Source organism: Priapulus caudatus, unplaced genomic scaffold, assembly GCF_000485595.1.
Source record: "Priapulus caudatus unplaced genomic scaffold, Priapulus_caudatus-5.0.1 Scaffold896, whole genome shotgun sequence".
NCBI classification, from domain to species: domain Eukaryota; kingdom Metazoa; phylum Priapulida; class Priapulimorpha; order Priapulimorphida; family Priapulidae; genus Priapulus; species Priapulus caudatus.
The window spans coordinates 5855-16551 of NW_014577957.1; the positions used below are offsets into that span (position 1 = coordinate 5855).

The window sequence follows — 10697 nt, forward strand, 5'->3', positions numbered from 1 at the left end:
CACACACACACACACACACACACACACACACACCTCACACACAACCACACGCACGCGCACGCGCACGCGCACGCGCACACGCACGCCACGCGCACGCGCACGCGCACGCACACGCACACGCACACGCACACGCACACCACACGCACACGCACACACACACACACACACAACGCGCGCCCACAGGTGGTACTTGGTACCACACAATAAAACACTTAGTATGCGCATGGCCGAATAAGCTCGCTCTGGTACATTGTTCAAAATAGTCATTACGGTGAATATACAGACTCCCTTATAGTTATAATACACAATTACACGTAACGGTATAACATTTAAGCACCTAGACAGAAAATCAATGACAGAATATTTTCTACGTATAAGGTTGGTGATTTTGTTCTGTTTTATCTACGAAAAATCTATTAAAACGCGACAAAAGAGCTAAAAAAAAACTCCATCATTGTAATTCTAATATCGAATACGCTTTCACGTTCCTGTTATACATTGGGCGTATGCACGCTGTATACGTGTACACACACACGCTGATCACTCTTGTGTGTTTTCATATATGCGTATATGTGCCATCCATTATGCTAGACGAGATGCCTTACATATATATACATATAAGTGATTACGTGATTGAGAAGATAATCTGATTATTAAACGTTCCTTCTAAGTTAATGTAAAAAATTAGCATTAGCATTGTCCCCTGTAAACGATTCTTTGCCTCCCATTTTCTATTGCAGCAGCAATGGTTGTCATGCAAATGTTATCTGCACGCAATTTACCCGTTTTGTTATGGATATTGTCGGTAGATAATAACAAGAGCGTATTAATTATACTTAATATATTATAATATATTACTTAATATATTAAGCATACTTAATACGCTCTGGATAATAACGATGCATGAGCTAGATGTATATATGACAAGGTTTATCCATCGGCTATCCAAGCACAACGTGAGTAAAATGGCAATCATTGTGATATTTTCAAAACCTTTTGGCGTTGGCGTGATACGAAAAAGAATGCATAGGATGGCCATATTCATATCAGTATCGATTCTGTAGACCGGTAATCACGTTCGTTCATATTTAATGAGCAATTACGCTATATCGCTATACAGTTCTTGTTTGACTCAAGATAGTAATTATATATTGCAGCACACATATGGGTATAGGAATAGATTATAAATATATAGTTATATTATATACTTGCACTAGAAACTCCTCTGCAACAGCTCGTAATAATAAAGGAAACAATATCTTGATGAGGTAACCGACTAAAGGTGTTGTTGTTTTATGTTTAAATTCATATGTTTTATAGAGCAATCGTACTAAAACTGCAGCTTTAATTATTACCGTTTAATGTGTTTTAGAATAGAAAATTATTTCATCTTTCCGGGACGAAATTGTCGCATGCTTGTTTTGCTAAATAGCCGATTATAATATTAAAAATTCAACTGACATAAAAGAGCAAGACTGAACTTCTTTCAGCCCTATGTTTGTTTTCCTTAACCTCAAGTATCTCTCTCGCGTGCGCGTTCTCTCTCTCTCTCTCTCTCTCTCTCTCTCTCTTTCTCCCTCTTTCTGTCTGTCTGTCTGTCTGTCTATGTACCTACCTCCCTGCCTCCCTCTCCCCATTCTCTCCCTCTCTCTTTCTATATATAGGCCCCCTATTCATATATCCAGCAACCCATCCGTCCAACCGTCTGCCCGTCCGTCCGTCCCATGCAAATATATAGAGACACTAATGCCTAATTAGTATATTATTTCTATGGTTCGTCCTTATGCGCGTCCGTCCGTCCGCCCGCCCGTCCGTCCGTCCGTCCGTCCGTCCATCCATCCACCCGCCCGCCGGTCCGCTTGTCGATCCACGTATTTCACCAAGCGATTAGGCAAAAGCTAACGCAGCCTGGGAAGATCATCTGTGTAACGCTAGCCCATTACTGAAGCAAACTCAACGAGTTATGCGTTGCTAAGTGTAGTCACCTTGTAATCGGTAATATGTTGTAAAAGGTCGATTTAGTTTCCTCAAGTTAGACCGTTCGGGTTGTTTGACGGTACATGCACGCATGGGCATTACCACGCGTTATACGGCAAATATAACCTTAAAAGCTACAGCGTGATGGTGTGTATTAGACTAAGTATACCAGAAACGAACGTGCCTCAAATTTTGCGGTGACTTTACCTCGGTAATTACGTAACGATTTCGTGAAGTCCAGCGGCAATTTCACGGTTTGCTGACCGATCTGCAATCGCTACTGTGACGACTCAGGCTGACTATGAACGAACACAGGTTTTGCGACAGCGACAGCGGCGATTCTTGCTGTCATTCTCGATACTAATATATATATAATGGGGTTTTGTGCCCTGAAGCCTCCCACTGGCGCGAGTTACCACTCGTGTCATAATGATTAGCTTGTCAAATTGCCGCTCGACTCGCAAAATGGAAAGCGAATTCTGGAATCGCAATTATAGATGGAGAGCGTCTATTCAGCGCGAGCGAAATGTGCCAAGAAGTGTTAAGTACAAAAATCAGAGCATTGAGTACGACAGCGGCTATGGTCTCCGTCTAGTTCTAATAACGTGGGAGGCTAGATGCTTTATAACCCTATATATATGTGGGAGGGTAGATGCTTTATGCTTAATAATATATTTATTAACCCAAAACTTTAACTGGTATTGCTTTACCGGATTGCGGAACATGGCATGGTCCGTCGCTTGATTATTGTCCTTTTCTGCCCCGAGCCACACTAAAAGCTCTCACTAAGTAATCGTAAGCAATAATCGTAAGCATAATAATAATAAGGTATAATAAGCAATAATAATAATAATAATAAACAATAATAATAATAATAACTAGAGCACTCGGAGAGCGCAGACCTCCGCCAAGGCAGCTGAATTCTCTCACTGTAAAAAATTGTATTAATTAATTAATTAATTAAATAATTAATTGGATCTGGATCACGACCAAAATGTAATCAATTCTAAGTTACCCCATTTCTTACCTATCCTGAAAATTTAATTAATTAATTAATTAATTAATTAATTAATTGAATTGGAATCCGGCATCGACTATTCAGAAATCTAATCTCAATTATAAGATTACCCCCATTTTCGTTGAACTTATCCCTCAAAATTTTATTCATTATTAGAATTGGACCGGTTCACCACCAAAATCTCATCACATTCTAAGTTGGCCCCATGTCTCACCTATCCTTGAAAATTTGTATGACAATCCGTCATAACGTTTTAAGGTTATAACACAAAGTAACGGGTTACAAACCCACACACAGAACAAACACCCGCGGGAACAAACACCCGGCCAGCGAACAAACACCCGCCGGTGAAAACATAACCTCCTGCCAACCCTCTGCGCGGGATCCGGTAATAATAAGTAATAATCAATAATAATATTAAGGTGTATAATACGCAATAATAATAATTAATAATATATAGCCAATAATTAATAATAGGCAATCAATAATCAAGCCAATAATAAGGGGTGGTATTAATCGTCGAGCAATTACTTGCCGCGTTCGCGGCGCGCCGTCGATGTGTGTGTGTCGGTGCGGTGAGTGCGTGTGCCGGTCTTCCGTGTGGCGGTGGCCGCGTCGTGCTGGTGCGTCCCGATGTTATATCTGGGCGTTTGGACGATGTGATAGCGGCGCTGGTGTGCGGTGCGCGGTGCGGCGTGTGGGTGTGCACGCGCGCACAAAAATCAGGTGAGCAATAATTCCTCGCAACCGTACTATAGCATGCTTATATAAATAATAGATATGTAACATATAGTATTCAGAAAATATATGGACCCTTTTCACCATGCCCGCTCCGGCGAAATTTTTTTTCCACGGAGCAGTTCCCGGACCCCAGCCAAAGTCAGCGCACTTCAATTGCATCGGACTACTTCTTCGAGAGGCAACAATGCAGAATTGTATAACCACTAAAGCACCTAACCCGTAAACTAGAGCCCTAACTCCTAGAACACTTATATAATACAACCAGGTCCGTCTTATTATACGCAACCATAGGTATATACAACAACACTAATCTGTGGTGGGCGGTCCGACAACTCGTCCGTGGGGAAGAAAAAAATTTCGCTGGACCCGGCTGTTCCAACATATGCAATGTACAGTAGGCGTATACCTTGGGGTATAAATTATACGAATGACATCCAAACGTCGATTTACGAATTGTTTTTATTGGTGCCAGAACACTGATAGAATTGCTCGTTTAACCAGCGCAGACGCTTGTTACATGTTACGACAGCCGGCGCTTTACCGTGGGCGCTCGTGGTCCGGTTCAAGCAGGGGCACGCCGTCAAACAGTCGCGCGAATCTCAGTATAAGCCTGAGCAAGGCCACGAGCTAGTATGCAGGCGGGTATAGAGCAGCGCCTCTTCTTATTATATTGATCTTCGCGCAGCAATCCTAGGCATCAGGCGTACCTTGGGGCAACTGTCACACACAATAAGCCAGCGTGTTTCTGTCTTTGATCGTTAGTCTACTCGTCCATCCCTTCTTTATCGGTGTTTTTGCTTGTGCTGCTTCGTGGGGTAGGCTTGCGTCGCGTGCTGCTCTTGCTGGCTCTTTGCTGCGTGCGTGGGTCCGGGATCTTGTGGCTCTGTGCTCGGCTTCATGAAGCCTCGTCTTCTTGCCTTTCTCTAGTTTTTCATGTTCTTGCCGCTTTGTTCGGTTGTCTTCTCCTTTGTCTCTCGTCTCTTCTCCGTAATAGCGATGGTGTTGCTTTTTTCTGCAAGTTCAGAGCGCGCCCCTGTCCTTTAGCCTGTGTCTATTCTCTTTGTTCTTTGTTGGAGTTGCGAATCCCCGTTGACTTGCGGGGATCTGTGCTCTCCGGCGCTTCTTCTTTTTGTTGTCTTGGTCCGAGGGTTTTTGCTTCGTGGCGTTTCTCCATCTTGTTCGTCTTGTTCTGCTCTTGCCTTTATTCTCGTCCTCTGGGTGCCTCTGCGTAGATCGCGCGTGTCGTGCGTGTTACAGGCAAGCTTGCTGATCTGTTAGATAACTTCTGAATCTTTAGCTATGAGGATGTTCTAAAATATGTTATTCCTGTTTCTATCCTGTCTTGCTCAACTAGATTCTTCATAGTCTTCTTCATGGATTTACGTACGACTCTCACGTAATCACGTATACTTTATCTTTCGTGCTCGTCGGTGGTGTCTGATGCTGCTATGACCTTTTTTTCCCTCGTCTGTGGTCCGGCGGCTTGGCCGTCGTTGGTTATCGTCTGTCTGGTTCTAGGTCATGATCATTGAGATTCTGGGTCTCGGGTAGCTCTGGTGTGTCGCGGGGGGTCTCGTGATCTTCTCTTTTCTTCATACTTGTAGTCTATGCTGAACCTTGGCTGCGGTTCCGGTCTATGTCGGCGCGTGGCGTCGATGTTGCGTGTTGTGCTTGTTCTTTTACGGTGTTTCCTTTTCTTCTGGGTTTCTTTGGGCCGGTCTCCGGTTTCCTTTCTTCTGGTTGCTGCCGGTCTGTTTCCTTTCTGAGTTTTCCCCTTTCCTTTTTCTTCGGCTCATTATGAGTCATTCCTTTTCCTCTTTTCTTACTTTCTGGGAGTCCCCTGTTGTCTTCTTTCTCTGCTGACCCTTCTTCCTCTTCTCTCCTCTCTGATCTGTTATTGTTCATCGGTTCTTAGTTTTCTTCTCTGTCGTGTTATTCTTGGCCTTTTTTGGTTCGTCATCCTATCCGTCAGGTAGGGCGTGGTGGTTTGGGTGGTTGCGGGTGCGGGCGTGGTGTGGGGGTCTTTTCGGTGCTTTTTTCTTGTGGGTGGTGGTGGGCTGGGGGGTGGTTTTTTTTCTGGGGGGGGGGCTGTGTGGGGGCGTCTGCGGGTGGGGTTCGGGTTGCGGTGTGGCTGTTGTGCTGTGGTCGCTTGATTTCTTTCATTATGGGTGGGTGGGTGTGTATTGGTCTTGTCTTGTTGTGGCTGTGGTTTGCTTGGTCTATGTCGCTCTGTGTGTCTTTTTTTCTTTTTCGGGGTGTGGGCTGGGGTAGTGGTCGGTACGTTGGCTGGCTTCTTTTTGGGTCTTGTGGGGTTTGCTGCTGCATGGCCGCCTGGTCTGGGTGGGGTTTTGTGTGGTGTGGCGGTCTGTTTCTGGCGGGTTGGGGGTGTTGTTCTGTGCCTAACTGTGTGTTGGGCCCTGGTGGTGGATTGGTGTGTGGGTGGGGGCGGGCTTGGCTGTGTTGCTGTCTCTTCATTTTCTTTTCTGGGTTTTTGTCTTCTTTCTCGTTTTTGCTTGTTTCCTCCTGCGTGGGGTGGCGTTGCTTTCGTTTTGTTGCTGGGGTTCTGTGTTGCGGCGTTGTTCTCCTGGGGGGTGTCTTTGGGTGTCTGGTCTGCAGAAGTCTTAGTGTCTCGTCTGTTGGGTTGTTTTGTGCTGGTGTCGTGGCTCGTCCTTGTGGGTGGGGCGGGTGGTCTGTCTGCTGGCGTCTGGGAGTGAGCTTTTGGAGGTGGCTGGGGCTTCTTTCGTGTCTTTTCTCATTTGTCTCTGAGGTGCCACTTATGAGGTCGAGTGAGGTTAACTTAGCGTGCACTGGGATAATTTCATCAGAGCGCGCTGATGGAATCGAACGCCTGCCGAGGGTCGTGCATGTGTGATGCTCATCGGAGTGATGCGCGTGCTCGAAATTTACGGCAAGTTGTACCGCGGTTAGTAATGGTCAACGTTGGTTTACGATCAGTAGGCACTTGCGCATATGGAATGGAACCATAACTGAGGAGTATTTTTCTTTGAGGTGGGGTAAATTGTGAGACTTGAACGTATTAATGTAAACCTCTCTCTGTGTTAAGCTTGAGGATGTAGGATTCATCTTTAATTCCATTACCATTTAGTTATATTAGCTTTACTATCACACTGCGATCTCAGCACTTCTACCCCCCCATCTCACAAGACGCTGTGATGAAGGATTATTTTGTAAGAGAGAGTAATATGAAAGGGTGTGGCGAGAGAAATAGAGCGATAAATGGAGGAGAGCGAGAGAGGATGTGTGGTGTAACCGTTTTGGAGAGAGAGGAGAAAGAGTAGGAAAGAGACGAGCGCGGGGCAGAGACAACACAGAAAAAGACAGACAATATAGATATGTACACGCGGTTATTTATTGATAGGGAGAACCTGAAGTGGAGAATCGTTGGGGGGGTGGTGGGGAGAGGGATCGGAGGGGTGCATAGTATTGTGAGTGAGTAGTGTGCAACGGCGCAGCGACAGATGATTGTAGAGGGTTAGAGAGTCTGGGACCTATAGCTAATTGATAGAAAGGTAAAGCGACAGTCAAAGGCTATCAAGACGAAGAGGTTTGAGAAGCAGCAAAGTAGAAAGGATGGAGAGTGCAGTACGCGCCTACGGAACTCGCGTTTTCTCCAAACACGCGCTACGCATGCATAGCGACGCACGCCGCGCACGCACGGCGACGCAACGCACACGCACGCATTACATGCAACACACATGCATTTCATAACAGCGCACGCAACGATGCACACACACGCGCGAAGCACTGCACGGAACGAATGCACACACACACACACACACACACACACACACACACACACACACACACACACACACACACACACACAGCGTCTATCTCATGCAGCAAGCGTGCTATTACGCGCATGAACAACATTTTGGGATTATGCTCCTAAACTCTCTGGGTCCAGCCTGCGCAAAGAGCGTCGGAATTATAGCTGTCATGATCATTCAACCAATATACATCAAATTGACAAGTGTGGCGCTTAAATATCGTTGCACGCCCGACATAGCCCTTAATTAAAATTCATACTGTTAGTGCGTCCGCGAGACAGAAATTTTTATACAATATAAGTGATGAAATTCCATACGTTATTAAATTTCCTCAAAAATCGAAGCTGTGTAGCGTGTATCGAACCGTCGCAATAGCAGACTAAAAATCGAATAATCCCTTACCGATGCTATATGTACATGCACGATAAAAATGCATGACCAAGACAACTACATAACTGCGCAAGCGCGCACGTACGCATGCACGCACGCACGCACGCACGCACGCATGCACGCACACAAGGTTTGCCAGGAGACCATAATGCATACATGTGTCTATTAATATTCCCCTCTTTTTATTATACTTGATTATCCTCCTTACTTTTGTAGTATTATACAGTATATATACTATTACTTTTCATTTTACTTATCGAAAAGAATAACGCTTACGTTTCTACCAGCACGTTCATTATGCGTGAAATAATAGGTCATACCCAATGCATTAAAAATCACCCATCACAATTTATGTCCATAATAGACCAAATCACTGCGGAATCAAATGTACTTTCTGCGTAGATACTCGCATATTGGTGTCGTACAGGATAAGTTGTTTTCTCCAGGCCGAGATGGGTTCATTATTGGATACATAACATGGTCTTTATCTTCCCATTATCTTGAGCATATCGGCGTAAAGTGCGGAAGTGATAATCGCGGCTTTGATATTAGCCAGGCTTTGTATCACACAGGTAATACAGGTGTAAATATTATATATATATATATATATATATAGTGTCACTGTTCTAACATAAACAACGTACAAATAATGCTACCCCATTTTCACGACATGTCTGGTTTATATTTTAAATCAGATTTTATATAAATCGCAACTAAACGTGTCTCGCACTAACTATAATTTTAATAGTACGCGACGATTTTCTTGGTAGTGAATGTATTATCTTTTTCTATACTATCCCTTAGTTAGTATTAACAAAGAAAATCTACATGTGTACGAACATACACGAATATGTTGTTATACCCTAGCTGATTTAATATTATTTAGAAATTACAACGCGATGTTGGAAAGGGAAACGATTATCGATTATCGATTATCGATTATAGATGATATCCGATGGGTGGTGAGCGATTACTGGATAGCGTTAGCACGCTGACTTGGAACCCGGTCATACATGTACATGTATTATGTTTAATGTACTATGCACCCATTTTAAAATATTGGCTTAATATTCTACCTCGTAAAGTAAACATAACCTCCTTATTACGACTTTTCGGTAAATAAACGCTAAAACGTTTTACTCCAGTTAATTTAACTTGATCGTTAATCTCAGTCAGATTTCCAGAAAACATACATTTGTTACGGAAAACCACCTTATGTACTAACGTAAATCGGCCGAAGCGAATTATTCAAATAAATCGTATGCAGTGTTCTTGTACAATATTCGATGTGTTTATACGCATGAACGTTAAATGTCTATAGAGTCCTAGGGTATTCCCCTTTTCCTAGGTCCCGCCCGTGATTGGCCGTCTCCATGTACCCATTCACGGATTTTCCCATCTGATTCACGTAAACGCTTTCTCCCCACCTCCCTCTTTCTTTCCCACCCACTCCCTCCATCTTGCTCGCCCGCTCTCTTTTTCTCTCTCTCTCTCTCTCGCTCTCTCTCTCGCTCTCTCTCTCTCTCTCTCTCTCTCTCTCTCTCTCGCTCTCTCTCTCGCTCTCTCTCTCTATATATATCTCTCTCCCTCTCTATCGCTCTCGCTTTCCCACTTTATATTTTTAGCAGCTATATCCATCTAACAATTCATTAACTCACAAATCACAAACTGCATAACGAAATTTGTGTTGACCGTGACCAATGGATGCAATAGCAGTATTAAACAAACCACAAATGTATAATATATATATATATATATATATATATATATAATATTTATATCTATATACTATAATGCGGTACACGGCGTTGCCTGGGTTCATTTCGCGTCTAAAATATTATATGTACATATGTGAAAAGAAAGCAGAAAGGAAGAGTTACTACTGCAATAAATAAAGTAATTCGGTATTCAGTGTACAGAAATACTTTTATCGCGAGGCTGTTGTATAGACGACAATTATCGTTCGGCCGTATGTTTAAAATCGTATATTATCGGCAACGATGAGTAAACTTTGTGATCGTCCGCCTTTCAAGCAGGTCGCGTAAAGGTCGCGCTCATGAGAGAAACAGGAGTCTCCAACATGCGGTATACTATCATGACTATCATCGGTTAGACTATCATGATTTAGCATGACATTGTTGAGGCAGCAGAACGTAATTGAGCGAATATGGAATAGTATGCCAATAAAGCCAAGAATTGGGAAATCAGTGAATCGAAGTGCGTTTAATGAAAAGCTCAACGTAAACACGTAAGGTATGGTAAGATCACGTAACGTAACATAATGTAACGTAAAATAACATAACGCGTCCTAAGATAAGATAAGGTGAGACGAGATGAGATGAAATAATATAGATAAGATAAGGTAAGGTAAAGTAAAGTAAGATAAGATAAGACAAGATATGATCAGATAAGATAAAATAAGATAACGCATCGAAACTGAACGCAACACAGCACAGTCTAGCCCAACGTAACACAACATAACGCAACACGACACAACACAACATAGCACAGCACAACACAACGCAACGTAACGCAACGCAACGCAACGCAACGCAACGCAACGCAACGCAACGCAACATAACACGACACACACGACACGACACGACACGGCACGGCACGACACGAACGACACGACACGACACGACACGACACGACACGACACGACACGACACGACACGACACGACACGACACGACACGACACGACACAACACAACACAACACAACACAACACAACACAACACAACACAACACAACACAACAACAACAACAACAACAACAA

The 10697-nt window shown here is 43.6% G+C and overlaps 1 protein-coding gene across 1 annotated transcript in view; it reads left to right on the forward strand.

The window, feature by feature from the left end:
* The window catches only part of LOC106814272 (MAM and LDL-receptor class A domain-containing protein 2-like), a 52091-nt gene that overhangs the window by 2765 nt on the left and 38629 nt on the right, over nucleotides 1–10697 (forward strand). The gene's annotated exons all lie outside the window — the stretch shown is intronic.